This window comes from Antechinus flavipes, chromosome 2 (assembly GCF_016432865.1).
Source record: "Antechinus flavipes isolate AdamAnt ecotype Samford, QLD, Australia chromosome 2, AdamAnt_v2, whole genome shotgun sequence".
Lineage (NCBI taxonomy): Eukaryota > Metazoa > Chordata > Mammalia > Dasyuromorphia > Dasyuridae > Antechinus > Antechinus flavipes.
The window spans coordinates 538,192,727-538,212,701 of record NC_067399.1 but is presented as its reverse complement, the minus strand read 5'-3'; the positions used below and the strand labels follow the sequence as shown (position 1 = coordinate 538,212,701).

Genomic DNA, 19,975 nt, shown 5'->3' with positions numbered 1-19,975 from the left:
ATTAGTATAGCCTTTGAGGACACAATATCTCCTTCATGCCACGATAAAGTGTCCTTCACTGAGATTGAGTGGCTCCTCCGGGCCAGCTACCCCCCATTTCTCTCCAGACTGTGCTCTGAACTTTATTATGCCTCCATGTTCTTTCCACTTTCTTTTCAGCTTCTTTCTGTGTGAAATGTACCTATTCTACCTATTAGAATGTAACCTCCTTGAGAGCAGGGGCAGTCTCTCTTTGCCTGTATATGTGTTGCCAGTGCTTAACATAGTGCCTGGTGCATAGATCATGAAGGCAGAATAAATGCTCGTTAACTGTTTGAACAAAAGTAAGACTCTAGTAAAGGTGCTATCTCTTAGTATTACAGAATTCAGGTAGGAACATTGAGCTTTCTACATCCAAGAATGGCGGTAGACTACCAAGGATTCCTGTGACGGAGGCAGTATGATGGAGTAGGATGACCATTAGACTAGATCTGTGTTTAGCTACCAGCTTTTTTGACTAATTGCCTGGATAGTTGTATGTCCCTGAACACATCAGTGAATTTCTCTGACCTTCCCTTCTCTTACATGACCAACAGGACATGTTGGGAAGAGTTGGGAGGTTTCAGCAGCCAATTGGTCCAATAGCCAGCTGATAGGAATTGCTTCTACACTATCCTCCAGGAAGTGGCCATTCAACTTCAGCTTGAAGACATTAATGAGAGGAATCATTATCCCTTATCCCATAGGACTTATGCGAGACAAAGAGACACAATATATGGGATGATGCTTGGTGAGCCAGACAATGCCAGAGTGACGTGAGAGATTGTCATTTTCAAAAGCAGATGAGTTGAGAAACCCAGAATCATCATTAAATTCTAATGGATCATAAAATTGCTTTAGGAACCTTAAGAGGAGAGCTGCATCTATAAAGGAGGTGATGGACCAGGCTTCTACAGTCTTTCATGGCTTCAGCAAGAGGGAAGGGATAATCATCAAAAGGATAATCTTCAATGATGAAAGCACTGGGAATACAGCATTGCACCCCTTAATTCCTGGTGTTCCAACACCACTAGACGAAATAGGTAACTGTGAAAGGATGGACCTGTCCCCCATGATGATTGTTATATAAAACAAGAGGTAAGGGACTAAGATTTAAAAAAAAAAAAAAAGCACATTCTTATGTCCTCACTCAAACTTTTCACATCCACCAGGTCTAAATTGAAACTAGTCCTCTTACAACTGTTAGGTGGCTTAGGTTCTGGGCCAAGTTCTGTCTCTCAAGAGCTGTGTGACTTCTCTAAGTCTCTTAGAGTCACAGAGTCTCATAATTTATTTAGTACTGGAAGAGACCTTAGACTAACCATTTGATCTCCAGCCTTCTCAGTTTATAGATGAGGAATAAATCCAGAGAATTCCTTACTTGCTCAAGGTCACACAGGTAATAAATCTCAGGGTTTTGAACCCATATTGTCTAATTCTAGTGCTCTGCTCTGGCTAATGTGCCACACTTCATATCATGAGGTCTCATTTTTCTTATCTGTAAAATGAAAAGATTTGGCTAATAGTCTCTGAAACCCATTCTAGACCAAATAAGCTATAAATCTGCAGAGTATAGATTTCCTCAAAGGCCTTAACTCTCTCAAAGATTTTTTCTGCCCATAATCTTAAAGTATTGAAATGTCAGTGTAGATACACCTGACAACTGAGTCTTTATTTGCTTCCCTCCCTCCTATTTGTTTTGTTGGACTCTCTTTCCTTCCTCTTTTCAGAGGACAAATTCAGAAACTGCAACGCAAAGCAGGGATTGAACTTCTTTTAAAGCTGCCTGTAGACATCAGGAATATTTATTTTCTCTATTTGTTTTAAGCCTGGGAAGACTGTGTGGTTTTCTCGATACTGTCCTGATGGAGCCCTGCCCAGCAAGCGTGCAATGCCCCTAGCCCTAATGTGCCATTAATGATAGGTTAATGTACAGTATAATGTTTTTGGGACTATGGGTTCATTACACTTCTGAGTGTGAGGTCTTTCCACAGAGCGCCCAAGGTCCCATTGCATTATATCATGCAATAAAAATACCCTTTTCATATCACACACTAATAAACTGTATTTGAAATGCTGTCTGAGGGCACTGCTATCTTGTCAATAGTCTGTGTGTGAGTGCAACAGTTGGGATTCCTTTTTTTTTTTCTATTTTGTATTTTTAGTTACACTGAATCCTGATTCCAGGTGAGGTTTTCCTCATTCTCATTTCCAAAAGAAAGTAAATTGAGCTTCTCTGGCACAAACCCAAGGGAAAAGCAATTTGACTATTGATAAGGGTCCTTAAGGAATGGTGGGTAGCCAATTTCAGCTTCTTTACTCCCTTTGATATGTCTTTGTCAGCAGAGTACATTGCATTTGAAACTACCCATATGTGTAACACAAATTTAAAAAAAAAATCTAAGAATATGCAAGTTCAGATCTACACAGACAGACTGGGCGGTTGCCTGCATAGGAGAGCACTAAACAGACCTTGCCTACTTTCAATATGTATTAATCAGATTACTTTCTTCCTGACACAGAGGTAATATCAGAGGCAGTTCTACTGAGGGGAAAGTTAGACCTCAGTGAGGTATTTTGGACTACCTAAACACAACTAGACACTAGTGAGAAAGAAGGCACCAGAATTAAATATGTCCTTCACAGTATTATCCCTTAGAATATATATTTTCCCTATTCATTGTGATCATATTTTTGAATTATTGCCCTCACTAATATAATTTTGAATTATCAGTTAATAAAAGAAAGGGGGACAGAAAGGAGGGAGGAAGAGGGAGAGAAAAAGAAGCAATAGTGAATGGTGTAGACACATTTTTGAATATATGAGAAAAGCTGTCCTGGGCATTAAGTAGCCATTAACCTAGTAACAATCTTTTTTAATCTCCAAATAAGCACATTGGTATCTTGGGTCACTGTAGGATATCCTTTCAACAATATCTCCCTGCATTGTTTTGATACCTTCCTAATTGTTCTCCCTGCATTCATTTTTTTTACCCTGTTCAATAGATTCTCCATGCAATTAATATTCATAAATATAAATCTGACCATATCACTACTCAAAAATCTTCAGTGGCTCCCTATTGCCTATAGGATAGAATTTAAATTCCTCAGTGGTTAATTTTTTTTAACCAAGAAACATAATTTATTTTTATAAAACTAGCAAAAAAAAAAAAAAAAAAAAAAAAAAAACAGCTGTAAGGGTTGATTACCACTCCTTTTCCTGAATGAATACTCTGTTCATTGAACTTTATCTGCATTTGCATCCTGATGGACATTTGAGTGGTTACAGCTGATATATTCAACCAGATCTTTCTGCTTTTTTCTTGATGATCATCTCCTTTTCTTCAAGTAATGTTTTTTTATTTAGGCTTATAAGCTAGGCTCCTTTGCCATAATTCTTAAGGCCCTTATCTATGAAAGAGCCCACAAAGCTTGCAACTCCTGAGAAACAGAGAAGGCCTTTATCCTGTGCCTTATTTATACCTTTGCCTTCTTGCATAGGACACTCCATCCCCCATCTCTCTACATTTGCACTGACTGTTTCCCATACATGGAACACTCTTCTTGCTCAGCTGAGCCTCTTTTTGTTCACATGTATGTCTGATTCTTCATTCTCCTTTTTGGGGTTTTCTTGGCAAAGATACTGTCAAGGTTTGCCATTTTCTTCTCCAGTTCGTTTTCCAGATGAAGAAACTAGGGCAAAGAGGGATAAGTGACATAGTCACACAGCTGTCAGAGGCCAGATTTCAACTCAGGAAGATGAATCTTCCTGACTCTGTGTCTGGCACTGTATCCACTGTCCCCTCTGCCTTAGAATCTTTAAATTTCCTTCAAAATTTAGCTCAGATACTATCTCCTTTAAGAGACCTTTTCTGGCCCCTCTGGCTACTAGAACCTTTCCTTCTAAAGTTACCTTCTAGCTAGTCTGTATGTATCGTATATGTAATTACTTAATTACATATTTTCTCTCCCAAAAGAATGTAGACTCCTTGAAGACAGGCACTGGTCTTGTCTTAGTTTGTATCCCCTAGACTTGGTAAGGACTTAGTAAGTGCTTTTTGGCTGACATCATGGAGTCTCTTTTTCTTCATCCTGATTTCATTTCCTAAGAGCCCAAGTGAGGCTGTACTTTTCCTGCAATGTGGCTCCCACTCACCTTTCAAGTTTCTTTTTTTTCTTTTCATGTACTCTATAATGATCAGATGGCCATGTTAGCTGGCTCTTCTAAGGATATATTTTATCCTTTCACTTCCTGCCTTTCTAGCTGTCCCCCAGGCCCAGAATTCACTCTCTTCATCTCTACTTCATAAACCCTTCATGATTCCACCAGTTGTTAATGTATGTATGTATACTTGGTATTTATTTGCCTGTATGCATGTTGCCTTCCCCCAGATAAATGTAAGTTCATGGAGGGCAGGCACTTAATTTTTGTCTTGAATGGCCAGTGCCTTGTCTGCTGAATCAGATTGAGTTGCATTGACAGACATGCAGAGACAGCTACTGGCAGCATTGATGCCCATTTGCCAGACCTGCATCAGAGATACCATTAATGGGAACGAACCTGTATCAACAGCAAAAGTAGTATCTATACTCCCTGAAAAATACTCTAAGGAATCCCTAGAGACACTGCTTCCTCCTAACAGAGCCAAACAGACATAAAATTGCTTTCCTATGACTGTAAGAGCCAAATGGCTGAGAGTCCAGTTTTGGCTGGGATTGCTCAAGTAAGGCTGCAGACTCATTTTTCCAGAATAAAGTGAAAGACTGAGGGGATGGGGGCAGGGAATAAGGAGGCTCCAGAGAAAAAAGATTTGGAGAGAGATGTTGTGACAGTCTAGCAGAATACCAGGCTCCTTAGCTCTGGGCAGAGTCCACTTAATTGTCAAAAGAAAATTATTTAAATTTCAAGGGTAATTAACTTTCTTTTTAAGGGTTATAGGTTTGAACTAAGTTTCTTATTTTCAAATGGGGTGCCTTAAACATTGATGTAACCTTCTAATGGGCTTTACCCTTTCAAGGGTTAATCTGTCTTTTGGGCCACTGGGACTTGAAAAATGTTACCCTTTATCAAGAAAACCAGAAGTGACAAGTTCATTTAAAAAGCCTGGTTTGTCATTGTTTATCTAATTTTCAGAGTTGACACAGAAAATTAGATCGGCTGACACTCACTCTCTGACCATCTCTCCGGCTCATTTCCCTGGTCCTTTCCTAGCTGACCTTTGCAAGTCAAAATGTTCCATGCCCAAAAATATAAAACTTCCTACTGAGTTTCTAAGTTGCCCTGCAGTCATTGTAGGATTATGTCATAGGATGGCATCCCTATTAAAAAAAAACAAAAACAAAAACAAGATGAGGTTATAAATCTGCTCAGTGAACTAATTCTCCCCCCCCCCTTTTTTTTTTTTTGCCATAAATCTTATAAGTAATCAAACTCTCTTAGAGAGAAAGCCAGGGTAAACTTGGGGCCCAAATGGCCCCATTATATCTTCAATGAATTCAGGGCCTTGATGGCTTTGTCTCTCTTTGTGACACTGCACAATACCGTGTGGTGACCCCAGTGTGAAAGGAGGCTGACTAAAAGTATTGATGGTGGGGCTGAGAGCTTATTGAATTTACTATTGATATTTTAAAACTCATTAGAGTGGTACCTCATTCATCTAGCATCATCAGGGAGTGAAGCTTTCCACATAAGTGAATTTTCCAGATAAATGAAGCTTAATCCTTTCTGTGTCAATTTTTTTTAATGATAACAATTTTTATAGGAACCTTTAATTTTTCTTTTTCAACAGCTTGTGCTGAGCAAAATTGGTGACTTAAGATTATGATTTCAAATCTCAATCATTGTAGTATGCTGTAACATAGTAATACTTTTAGAAATTTTAATATACACACCCTCACTTTGCCCACACATACATTGCCCTCACAATAAATGACCTCAGAGTGCACTACTTTTTAAAATGCTTATATCTGCTTTTTATAGTTTTTCTGTCTCCTCTCTCATGATCAAGCTGTCAACTTTCATTTCTTCCTACTGTCTATTCCTACTTCTAGCAATTTTCCATGCCATACTCTTCTAATGTGCTTCTCCTAATCTATGGTGGCCTAGAAAACCAGAATCAACCAGTCATAGTGAAATTGTGTACAAAGAATAAATAGGCCCTAAGGATCTCCTTTATAAGTAAAGCAAATAAACTACAGAAGTACATTGATTTTGTGACTTCTGTTTTGACTTCTCAGGGGCCTTTTTTGCTTCCATCTGGATTCTCAGCTATGATTCAGATAGAAGGATTACTATATTTAGATCACATCGTCATATTTTACTAAATAAGCAATAGGCTAGCTAATACAAATTTTGTGCAAATTTCTATTTTTTCAAGAATTTAATAATTTCCCATCCTGAATCAGGAAATTACTAAGATATATATAGATGTATGCACACATACAGTAGATATAGATAGATAGACAGACATTTATTTGTTTATATATGAAAGTTATGTGTATATTTGGGAAACCAAATATCAAAATGTGGACTAAAAAAAGTATTTAGGTTTTAGGTCTAGAGGTGGTCATCCAGTAGTTATAAAAAAAATGTCAGTTGAGTTTTTTAAAGATCTGTGATTTGATTGATGTGGAACTTCCTCTTTCTGTACAGAGAGTCACTTATTTCAAGCAAGTAGCAGGTCCCCCTTCACTTGAGGTCTTCAAGTAAAGACTGAATAGTCACTTGTATATTTTTTTAATTAAAGTTTTTTATTTTCAAAACATATACATGGATCATTTTTCAACCCTTTGCCAAACCCTGTGTTCCAATTTTCCCTCTCCTTCTCCCAACCCTTCTTTAGATGGCAAGTAATACAATATATGTTAAACATGGTAGAAATATATGCATACATATCCAATGTATGCATACATATTTATACAATTATCTTGCTGCACAAGAAAAATTCAATCAAATAGGAAAAAAATGAGAAAGAAAATAAAATACAAGTAAACAACAACAAAAAGATTGAAAATGCTATGTTGTGATCACACTAAGTTCCTACACTCCTCTCTCTGGATGTATATGGCTTTCTTCATCACAAGGTCATTGAAACTGGTCTGAATCATCTCATTGTTGAAGAGAGCCACGTCGATCAGAATTGATCATCATATAATCTTGTTGAGAACTTGTGTATCTTTTAGAGTGAATTTTTGTTCTGTGCAAATTGAACTAAATAACTTCTTTAGGGCCCTTTCAATTCTGAGGACCTGAAATCTTCGAGAGTTTCAGGGACTGCTATATTTTGCCATCTTACTAATAAGCCACTCCAAATTTAATTAAACTTATTCCTAGAAAACAAGCATGTTGTTTATCACTAGCCCTTTAGGAAAGACCTAAAAGACAAAACCATTTTAGTATGGTCAGATTTACCAAAGCTTGTACTCAGCAGATTTAGTGTTTAAAAACATAGGATTGGTGCCATGAACGGACTGAATTGAATTGAAAATTCTACACTTACAACTGAATTATGGGCATTCCTATAAGTCCACTGACTATTGAATCATCCTAACCTTAAGAGTGAAATGATAATTTTTTTTAGTATACTCCAATTAAAGTTAACTAGGGTATTTGTACTAGAACAAATTAAATATCCTTCCTTAGCTAGTTTTTATAGCATGACCAACAGCCCTACCTCAGTTCATGCAGGTCACACCATTCACTGCCATAGAAAACACATTTCAAGCTTCTATACATTTAATTTTCTTCAACATTACCTTGCAAACCACAGTGAATCAATAACAGAATACTTAAGTCCTGCAGGTTGTTTGTGTTTTGTTTTAGAAAATATTGCTCAAGGCTAAAAGGAGGTTCTGTGGTTGATGATTTTTATTGTTGCCAGAATGCAAAATGACCTGAGTCTGTGTGTGTGTGTGTGTGTGTGTGTGTGTGTGTGTGTGTGTGTGTAAATGGAAAACTGGACTGAGTAATAGTGGAGAACCTTTAGAATCACCAATGATTTCCTATGAGGGGTTTGCTTTCAGATGCAGGGACTTTGACCCTATTGCTCGTGGACCACACTCCTTTTCTTGCTCTCTCTGCCCCTATGCTTTCTCCCCAGCCCTGAAGTTAAAAAAAAAAAAAATGAACTTTCATTTATATTATTTAAACTTGAATCACCTCTAGGGCATCTTTCAGTTTTATGTACAGCCAAACAGGTCGCAATTTAAAACAGGTCAGAGAAAAAAGCATTCACCCAAATTGTGTGTATGATCTTGTCATTCTTTTCTCGTTGCTTTTCTACTTTGTCAAATTGGAAGTCTTCCAAATGTTTCCATTTTAAAAGCCTTGATCTCATATTCTGATTTTTAGATTCTTCTTTCTTTAGTGAATCCATCACTCTCCTAAGAATTTCTCCCTATTAAGAAAGTTACTGATAGGCAGAAAAGAGGGGGAGTTGTTTTGCTTCTATCTTTAAAAAAATTTTTTTTCACTATTTTACTATGTGCTGCTAATAAGGTGGATCTCAGGAAACAGTCTTTGATTACTGAATTAGTAGATATAAAGCCCTTTGGGAAGTTGAAGGTACTAGATTGTGGCCAGCAATCTTTAAGATGTCTGCCAAAGATGGGAAGCTGGCTGACATTCGGTGGCCTGTGAGCTGACTAATGCCTCTCTGCCTCCTTCCTTGCTACTCTTGTGTTGCCATTATCTTCCAAGAGTCAGGACATTTACAATTGGGTTCAATGGAAAAAATAAATAAGTGAGACACAGTGGGTTAAAATATACTGGCAAAATGTCCGAGATAATATATTAGAACTCTGGGGCTTTTTCTTTATTGAGAGAGGAAGAGGGTAAGGAAGAAAGAGAAAGGATAAAAGAGGGAGAAGAAAGAGATAAGGGGAAGGGAGGGAGGAAGAGAGAATGAGAATGAGAGTTAAAAGTCATCAATGGAGAGGCTGGAGAGTTAGATCCTCCTGCAAACTGTAAGCCCACAGATGGTCTGAAAGTGTTTCTACCATCCGGATGAGCTTAACTTCCAAACACACTGTCAGCCACTCGAGTGTTTATCCACCTTAATGTGGCCTTTGCAGTTATCCCTTTTCTCTCTCCCAGCACTGGATAACGCTGATCCTGTGGCCACACGCTGTAATCATAAGCTCTAGAATGAATCATGGGGACCTCTGGAAACATTCTCGTCTCTCAATGGGCCATTTTCTGACCAATTATTGTATGTGGAAACACATAGATCTGTTCAGATGAAAGGTTGAAAGCTTTTTGACCTGTTTAGTTTGCTGTGTACAGTCCAGAATGGCTAGAGGTAAGCAATTTACTGCTAATAATTGAATATTTGGGGGGAAACATCTATTTCTGTAGCAATTGTGAAGAATAAACTCAGGAAGGTTGATTGAAATGGCATGTCACAGCTGCAAACCATTTCTAAGGCCTTAAAATAAAATGAAAGGCTTGAAGGGTACCATTCTTGGGGGAAAGGGGGGAGGGTATGGGAAATCTGAGGCCAGGGAAGGCAGGTTCTTGGGATAGTAACATTACATTTGAAATCTCTGTGCCCTTGGAAGTAGCCTCGATGAGCCCAATTGGTCTGAAAGGGCAGCCAACATCAGATTACTCCCAATTAGAAGATCATCCTAAGAGTTCTTCTGAGATGAGGCTTGTGCTCTCACCTTATTTTTGCAATTAGTGGCTTTTCTTTCTCTCCCAGGTGCTCAGCATTTTACTGTATCTAGTGATTCGGCTGTGGGAGATTTTTAAGAATTTGTTTCATTTGACCAAAAGTCATGCATGCCTCTTTAACTCAAATATGCTCAAATAACAAATTCCTAAATATTTGTTTAATAGCACTTACCAAAAGAAGAAAAACATGTGAGAATTGAAGTGACAAAAGTGAGCCATGAAGGGCGAGGGGAAGCATGAAAAGGAGAATAATTCAAGGCCAGTTGACTTGGGAGTGAAACCCCACTGTAGTATAAACTTTTTAATCTAATTTTTGAGCAATTTACATGAGTTTTAGAGGATCACCTGTAATTCCATGAGGGGCAGCTTTGGCCTCAATGTCAAGTGAAGCAGCTTCTCCATGACCCTCAAACTAATGAAGAAATGCTCCTCCTTGAACCTTTCAAACCAGCCATAGTCTCCTTGAATTCTAATGCCTTAGCAGTGTCGGTTCCCCTCTCTGGTTGCCATATATATTCCTCCTACCAGTTGTGTACCTCATATCTCCTAGAAAAGGGATTCATCTCTCGTGGTAAAAAGAACTCCTTATTCTGAAAAATAAATATAATTTGCAAATGTCCATTTGGGTAAAACTCTATAAAGCAAGTATATATATACAAAGGAGTAGATGCACAATGATAAGTTAATTGCTTTAATTAATCATTTTAATATTTTTATTTTGTGATAGCAGTAGTCATGCACTGTATATGTTTCTACCCATACTCAACTGACCCAGAACTTTTGACATTTCCAACTTTGGCTAGTCAAAACTGGATTACACATCAAAATCTTATAAACTTGGTGCCAAGGGAGATAAAACAAGTTATTGCAACAAAAGGAAGATGTACTGAAAGTTCTTTGAAGCTATTATTTATTCTGAGTCAGTAACAAATTGAGTGATTTTACTTTGTTCCAGTTAATTTGCAAAGTACTGTACTTTAAAGACTTAAAAAAAAAAAAAAGTGCCATCTAAAATTTCAGGGCAAAGGTCATTACTTACAGGGATCCAGATATAGCAGAGCTATCATTCAGCCTGCCAGGATAGCACAACAACTCAGGAGATGCTTGGTACAAACCAAATGGAGCCAAAATAGTTTCTTGGCTACTTTAGCCCAATCAATGAATAAATATTTATTCACAGATCTGCTCTATATAAGGCTGAAAGAAGACTAGCCCTAGATGGTGACCTTCTCCTCCAAGAATTTACAGTATAACCTGGAAGATAAGACACAAGAAAAAATAATTATGGAAGGCATTGTATGTGTCAGTAATGGTAGGGAACATCCAACAAACATATGCCCTGTTATGCGCAATGTAGTGAGTCTCAAGAGAGTCTAGGACAAAGGAGTGTTGGAAGAAGACTCCATAAGGGCTTGAACTGAAGGGTGAATAAGAATTAGGCAGCGAGAAATGCAGACATTTGTTAAAAAGATTTTGTTTCACTTTTTCCCATGGGGAAAGAGGAAAACATCATTTTTTGTTCATTAAAAAATAAAATGTAATTAAAAAAAAAAAAAGAATTCATCCAAGAGGATCAGGCAAAAGTATAGTAAGCTTTTGTAAGCAAACATGCAGAGATAGTCACTTCTAAATGTAACACACATGTATAAACCAGGAGTATTAACGTCAAGGTTTTTCCCCTAAGTAAAGAAAGGGAAAATCCATCAGAGGTCAGCTCTTCTTCACTGGTGACAGGCATGGAGTACAGTGCTCTCCTTGAACTGCAACACTGTCACCCGAAGGTACTGCAATTCAACAATTATTTATTAAAACTTTTCGTAAATAATGTCTATATCTAGACATAGACATAAGGGCACTTACATTCTATAGGAGGTTACAACATGTTAACACCATGCCTGACATTTATATTAAAGTTTGAAAAGTGCTTTGCCTATATCATTACCTTTTACCCTAAAACAACCCTGGAAGGTAAATAATGCAAGTGATATTGTCTGCATTGTATTGGTGAAGACACTGAGGCTTAAAGAATCTTAAGTGACTTAGGACCATATGGCTAATAAAAGTCAGAGGTCTCTCCTGATATCAAACCCAGCCCTATACCTGCTGTGCCATGTACAAGCTAAGAAAATAAAATTAATGTAAAAAGAGGCAAAGTGGTAACAGCTGAGGGGACCTGCCATCACAAAAGAAGTGGCGCCTGATTTTCACCTCAAAGGAAGCTAGATATTGTACTTTACGGGAAAGGGGGAAGAGTGAGTGCATTCCAGGCATGAGGGATACAGTCAGTGCTCAGGCAGTCCATGGAGTTCAGGAACAACAAGGAGGCCATTGTGATGGGATGCAGAATTCATGAAGAGATACAATATGAATAAGGCTGGAAAGATGGTGGGGATCATAACAGGGAATGTTAGTATCAAGCAGAAATATTTTTCAATTTATCCTCTAGTCATTGGGGCACCACTGAAACTTTTTCAGCAGGCAAAGGATATGGTCAAATCTCTGTCTTGGAAATTTTGATTCACCAGCTGTCTGGAAGATGGATTGTCAAGGAAAGCAGGGACCAAAAAGATTAGGTGAGGAATGATGAGGATCTGAATAAGGTAGGGATATGTGAGTGAAGAGACAAGGGACAGATGAAAAAGGTGTTGTGGTGAAAAAATCAACAAGATTTGATAGCTTACTGGACACTGAGAGAGAGGAAGGAGTCAAAGATGCTACCAATTGTAAAATGGAGTGACTGGAAGGATGGTGATGCTTCCAACAGAACTACTTCTTTTTTCTCTGTTTCTGAATCCAGATTTCTTCCGAGTCTGGGGTAATCATTAAAAATAGCAACAGAAAGTCCAACCTTGAAAGGCTTTTTCACAGACATCTTGGGGAACCTGGGGGAAGGGAAAAAATGGAGAAAGCAAGTTGACCTCTCAGGCTAACAAGAAAACATAAGCACCACTGAGGACCTGGTAATAATACTCTTCATTCAATCCATCCATAATGGATTTCATCACAGTTAAATGAATGAGCAAGAATTGTGACATGACTTTACAGGTATGTAAAGTAGGAATCAACAGAAACCATCTGGACACTAAAGCCCAGGTGAAGAAGGGACTGGATTGGACCAATGATTATTTCCTTTTCACGAGCTATTAAGTTTCTATCAATTACCTTCATCTCACCCAGGTAATTTATTTATTTCCAAGTCTGGTCCATGTCAGGCTCCAGGTGACTTTCTTTCTCCCCTCCTCCCCACCACCATGTCCCACTTTTGGACCCATCTTACCTTTTGCAATCATGTCCTTTTCCCTTTATTATGCCTCCATCTTCTGTTGAGAAGTTTGTGGACCATAATACTTCAACCCTCACCGGTTTAATTGTTGGAATTAGCCCTGTGAGAATAAAGGAAATGAGAGTGGGCTCCCACTGCCTGTTGATGAGGTTAGCATGATTATTCAGCAGCTTCATCTTGCCACTTGCTTGGCTGCTCCTTTGCATACATGGCTATTAATGTGCTCTCTATATGATGAATAAAGGACCTTGGTGTCTGGGCAGTCAGACGATGCCTTTCACAAGGGCTAAAAATTGCTTTTTACAAGTGTAATATCAATATCTTGGCTTCACAGTTAAGAGCAACATTAATGTTCCCATTGTTCCTCCGAGCTCGCTGGGGTTACTTTAGCTCTTACAGACCCTGATTCCTCTGCCAAAGAGATAAAGCGTTCATCCAGGCTCGGAATAGGGTCTGAGAACATGGGGAAGTAAGTGCTACCGAGGGGAGCATCTCTCCCTGTTTCCCTTTCTGGAGAGTTCCAAAAGTGGCCTTCCAGACATCCTTCACCAGGTGCTTTGCTTCTCTCCATCTGGTTCCTCACCATAAAAGGACTCGCCTGGCTCAGTGTCCTTGAATCCTGGCATCCCTTAGGGTTGATGTGGGGATCAGGTACCTGCAAAATGGTCCAAGGTGACTTAATGACTTTTTGTGAATTCTCCATTTTTCTCATTTGCCTTAATTGAATTCCTTCACCTTTCTGAACCATTCATGTACTCAACAAATACTTACTGGGTACCAGTTTCATGCAGAATATAGTGCTAACCAGAAATTATACTATTTCTCTTGATAATATGACCAGGTACCCAGCACCTTTGTTGAGATCTTCATGGGGACTCAGGTTTATGCCTAAGCAATTCAGAAAGTAATATATATTTACCCTATTCCTCATATTATAGTGGAGACAACTGGAAAAAGAACAAGAACAGTAATTTAAGCTTTTAGAGAAAAGGGGGTGGGTGTTAGTGTGTATGTGTATATGTATCCTTAAACAGCAGTTCTGTGGTGGAGATGATGATGGTGGTCATGAAGTCATAGGTTCATAGGTTTGTGGGGATTATTTTCTGTTTGGAAGGGAGATTAGAGATCACCTAGTCTAACCTCCTTTATTTTTCATATGATGAGACTGAGTTCCAAACTGATTAGGTTGCTTTCCCAAGGCCACACCTAGAGCAGTAGAGTTTTAATATGGACTGAAAACCTGCAGTCTCTCTAATATGGTGTACTTGCTAATGTTGGTGAATTCTTGCGTCTCTTTTGGAGGAGTTCACTAAGTTACATAGTTCCAATCTCTTCTGTTTTGTTGATTGGGCTTAAAACCACAGAAATGCCCCTCTTGTTGGGTGCTGGGACAAAATCAGGGCAATCTCATTTTACCTGGTGATCGATTCATTCTCTGTAAAGATGGTGCAGTTCTTCAGAGTGGACCTAATCCCTATTACTTTCCCTCAGTACACTTGACAATTCAACAAACATTGCTCCTTTTGTGGTTGTTGTTCAGTCCTTTCAGCCATATCCAAGTCTTCCTGACCCCATTTGGGGTTTTCTCGGCAAAGATGTTGGCGTGGTCTGCCATTTCATTCTCCAGCTCATCTTACTGATGAGGATATAAATCCCATCCCTGACACCATCTGTGTGACCTTGGCAGAAATCACTTACCTGAGGCAGCTAATTGGTGCTAGAGTGCACAGAGTACTAGGGACCCAAGTTCAAATGTGATTTCAGGCACTTATTTTTTCCAGCACTTTTATTTGCCTCAGTTTCCTCAATTGTAAAATGTGTTTGGTAGAAGCACTTATTTCAGAGGGCTGCAAGGATCAAGAGACAATATGCTCCCAAAGCTTTTAGTGGCACAATGTTCATGTTTATTCCCTTCCCCCCTTAACCTCCCTGAGCCCCAATTTCCTTATCTGTCAACTGAGGGGATTGGGCCTTTCTGGCTCTAGATGCATAGCCACCTTCCTAATTAGCATACCTGATATTCACCTTATTGAATAACTCCAGAAATATTTTGAGCTGCTCAATTAAGGGACAATGATTTGTATTCTAAATGAATTTTTTGCTTTCCCTAAGAATTTACCACAGTTCTTTCATTAACTCTAGTTCATTTAAATAGTGATATCCCCCCCAAAAGAGAGACCTAGTTGGTATAAGTAGTGCCTTGCAGTCAGGCAGAACTGATCTGGATGCCCCTCACCAAGTCATTTAACCTCTGCCTATCTCAATTTCTCAATTGTAAGATGGTTGTTTTGGGGGGGTCAGCCGAGATATTTGCAAAAACACTTTGCACAGTGCCTGGCACACAGTAGGCACTTACTAAATGCACAATTTTCTCCTTTCCTTCCTACATATCACTGGGTAGACAGATTGATTGGGTAAGCTGAGTCCTGCTGGCATTTTAAATTTTGCATGTGCTCCCAGTGAATCAGGCCCTACCCCACCTGAGACCCACAGTTTTGACATTGTTGACTTAAGAGGAGCCTGGGGCTGGAATGCTTAAAGCAACGACCAGGAAGTGCCAGGCAGAGCTGGGGAGGTAAAATGTGAATCAGAGCAGGAGTGCCTTTCCTCCTTGCCTGGTAGTACCTGGACTCAGGTGGCAAAGGGGGCTCCTGCTGTTCCTTCTCGGTGAAGTAAAGGGACGTCTCAGCCCTCCCTCTCCTGTAGTTCTGGTCCAATTGTTCCTGAACAGATGATTACAGAGATGGAGCATATGGAAACCAAAGTCATCCAGTATTTTTGGATAGTGCTATTACCCCAGGCTTTCCATGGGGGAGGAGAAATCCAAGGCTTGACATACTGGCTCAGGCAAACAGCTTCCCGTTGTTCACTTCAAAAGGCAAGAGGTCACTCCTTCCCTAGCAACTTGAAAAGGAAACTTGCCTTCATGTATTTCAGGGAGAATTTTCTTGCTCCCAGTAGGAGATTTAATGAAAATCTGTGAAAGGATGATCAAAATAGGGAAAAAGAGACAATATCCAGAAGACTGGGTAAAAACTCAGTTTTAGCAAACCTTGAGTACTTGACCACTAAGGCTAGAAAGGACCTTAGAAAACAACCCCCTTGTTTTACATATGACCCTTGGCCAAGATCACACAGCTGCTAAGTAGTGGATTCAGGCTTTAAATCTAGGTTTCTTTCTGACTCTTAAGTCCAGTGCTATTTCTGCTATACTGTGTAGTATTTATGAAGCTAAGTCATAAGAAGAAAGATGCAAAAATAAATAGAACCAAACATAAAGATTATAGTCTGGGCGGGGTAATGAAGCTATGCAAATAGTGTAACAAGTCACATAAGGGTGAAGGATGGGGCCAGACCAAGTGCTCTGAATGATGACTTCGGCATTAGAGGAGGTGACATTAGAAGGGAACCTTCAGGTAGGATAGGATTTCAGCAAGCAGAGATTGAGATGGGAGAAGTTTGGAAGGAAACCCAGGGAAATATTCTACCCCTAAGGACAACCGAGCTAATGTGAACCACATTGGGGAGGTCAGGAACTGTAAGGTGAGATCACAGAGCATGTTAATGTAAATGATGTTTTGGGTTTGATCCTCCAGTTTTACAACCACATATTTTAGACCCTCCTCAAGGTTAGAAAGTGTGCCCTTCTAACCTGTTTTTAAAAACAGAATTGTTGAACTAAATATACTCCAACTCTTCCTTTCCTTATGCTTCATGAAGACACTCAACCACTGGAACTCTTGATGGCTATATTGTACATGAATATATGATAGCAGCACTTTTACGGTAGCAGAGAATTGGAAACAAAATGTATACTTGTCAGTACTGAGGGTAGCTGGACAAATTGTGGTATGTCGACATAATGAAATATTACTGTTCCACAACAAGAAACAAAGTGAGGAATTCAGAGAAGTATAAGACATCAGTGTGAACTGTGAAGTAAGCAGAACCAGGAAAACAATATCCAGAATGACTACAACAATGTAAATGGGAACAAAAACAACAGGAACAAACCTGAGTGAATACCACTTAGAAAATAAGGACCCAGTGTTTCCTTATTTTCTAAGTAGTATTCACTCAGGTTAGGAAATGAAGAGATGGGGCTGCTGTCATACTCATTTGATAAGCTCCTTAGCAATTTCTTTTTTTTTTTTTTGGCTGAGGCAATTGAGTTTAAGCGACTTGTCCAGAGTCACAAAGCTAGGAAATATTAAGTTAGAGCTGGTGCTCTAGCTTCTGTGCCATGCAGCTGCCCCATGGTTAGCTTTGCTGAAGTTTTTTTTTTCTTTTTTATTGCATGATAAAGCTGATATGAAAGCAAAAGTTGTCAACAAAAATACAAAACAGCAAGTCTAGCTAAAAATTAAGGAATAAACACCAGGGCTATCACTTGGCTATGCTCCTTGAATAAATCACTTCAACTCATTCATTCTACCAACATTTATTAAATAATTGCTTTTGCAGCAAACTATGCTTGAAGTGGAAAGAAACACAAAGTTTAAATAAAACAATCCTTGACTTAATGAAGTTTACCATCTTAATAAGGGAGATTGGCCATAATGTTAACCATACTATATAACATTACATAATACGCACATTAATTACAGATCAAAGGACTCTTATATAGACAGAGTAGAAGTCATTATCCATTGAAGGGATTAGTGAAGGACCGGGGAAATGTTTATTTGTGTTCAGCATTAAGGATTTCAACAGATGAAGAGAAAGATGGGCGTCCCAGGCATAGAAACCAATGTTGGGGTATGCCATATTCATGGGGAATCTTGGCTTAGAGCCATGTAAAGAAAAATTAAGGGATAAAGCTAGAAAGGGAGGATGTTAACAGATCAGGAAAAGCTTTAAACTTGGGGCATTAAACTAAAGCAGAAGCCTTTGAATTCAGTGGGCAGTAGGAAGTACATAGTGCTTAAAAAGTGCTTGTGCACCCAAGTGACAAGTAAAGGGTTAGGGGTAAAAAAAGACATGACCAGATCCATGGATAAGAAAATTATCTAGTAGTAGTAATAAAAGAGGATAAAGGAGATGGGAAGCTCTATCAGCAGCCTCCTCAGATTGTCCAGGCTAGTGGTTATAAGGTCTATTGGCAATGGAAATACAGAGGAGGGGAAATGTGTCTTCATAAAAGCAAGGCATTGTTAATAGGAAATTACTTGGATTTAGTACATGTTCCTTGAAAGAATTGTAATTCTACTTGAATCTCCATCTAGGGGTCAGAACTTTAGTGCATAACAAACACCCCAAAATTCACAACTTCTCCCAGCTTCATATTTTGCACCAACACCCATCTCCCTTGCCTTAGGCTGGATTTGACCTTGAAGTCACTGGTAGGAATCCAAGATTATTTTAAATATCTGTTCACCTGTGTGTCTGGAAGTTGCCTGTAGTCTCCCTCTCCTGTGATTCATTCTTGTCCACATCCAGACTACTCCTTGTAACTTGCTTTCCCCTCTCAGCCTGCAGCTCTATTCTCATTTATCAAACAAATCTCTTGCCTCCCTTTCCCTTCTTCCCCCAACCCCCACTCTGCCATTATGTTTTTGGACGGATGGATGACATGCTGGAAAGATGCCATAGCCTTTCACCTTTGGGACCCTGGGTTCAAATTCATTTTAGGCACAATTGAAAATGAGTGTGATGATCTCATCTCACTGAAGCTCCTTGCAATCTGCTGTAATTGGTCTGACTGTCCCCTGGGGGCCTGCAGGTCAAGGCTGAGGTGTATTGAAAGAGCAGTTTGGGACACTGGCAAGACTGACACCTGGTTCTGGCCAGACTTCAGCTGAAAAGGGAGGGATGGTTGTAGGAAAGGGTGGAAACAGTACTTCAGACATGGGGAGGAGGCCCAAAAAGAGGGGAAGTGAAGAAGCAGAGGGGGACAGGGAAAAGGATTAAGGGAGAGGAGAAAGGAGGTTGGGAGGGACAGCTGGGCCAGGGCTGGAAGAAGGGTAAGGACTGGGAGTGGAAACCGAAGAGGAAGGAGGAAAGGCTGAAGAAGGAATTGAATGACAGTAAGGAGAGAGGGAGAAAGGAAATTGAAAAACTAACCAGTCATGTCTGCCCTCCTCCAGGCTTCTTCCCCATCCATCTCTCCTCCCTTGGGTTAGACATTCTCTGCCGGCCGCTCCAGTTGCCTCTGACCTCACCAAACTCTAGGATCTTTCTTTGGTGAAGAAAAATGCCACATGTCCTAAGGCCAGTTAGCAGTGACAGGAGCTGTCCTTACAGAGGGTTGAAGGGAGTGAGGCAGAAAACCTTTTTCTGCTTTCTCTTTCACCTGATTTTTAAATGAGGCTATGCTGACTGCCCTCCCTATTTTCCATAAGACTCCTTAGGAGAAATCCTGAGGGGCTTGGAGATTGAGAGTGTGTATCTTACGTATGGGTGGGAGGGGGAGACAGCTAAAGATAGCAGAGCCTGTGTGTCTATTTTATGTGCATGTATAAATAGGGTATACACAGAGAGAGACAGAGGATAAAAACAGATGGAAGACTAAGCCTGGAAATGTGCCCATCACTCTTAAATCAGACTGTACAGCTTGAAAGTGAGCTGTACAGTAGCAGGAGGAAGCAGCAGAAATTTTCATTCACAAGCTCTAGTAACTACTCTATGGAAATGGAAACAAACACATCATTATAGTCTTTCCCATAATGTGTTTGCATTTGTTCCAGAAACACTTCTAAAGAAAGTGAGCTAACCAGATTCTGATTTATTTTTAGGAAGGTGTCAGTCAGTGGTAGAGGAGAGGGCTGAAAGAACTGCCGTGAATTGTGTGACCAGATGACATTTGAGTCTCTTGGCAGAGCATTCCCCTACAATTCAGGAGACTTGGGGTCTAGTTATTAATACTGAATCCGTTGGTATTGTAAAGGAAACAGCATAATGGATCTCTCTCCTTCCTTTGGAGAAGTGAGAGGTTGTGGTTGTGGTGACTTTGCATAGACCAACTAATTTCTGTCATAGTTTTGCTGAATTGCATTTTTTTT

At 39.5% G+C, this 19,975-nt stretch overlaps 1 protein-coding gene across 6 annotated transcripts in view; it reads left to right on the top strand.

The window, feature by feature from the left end:
* The window catches only part of MAP2K5 (mitogen-activated protein kinase kinase 5), a 317,449-nt gene that overhangs the window by 296,143 nt on the left and 1,331 nt on the right, over window positions 1–19,975 (top strand). The gene's annotated exons all lie outside the window — the stretch shown is intronic.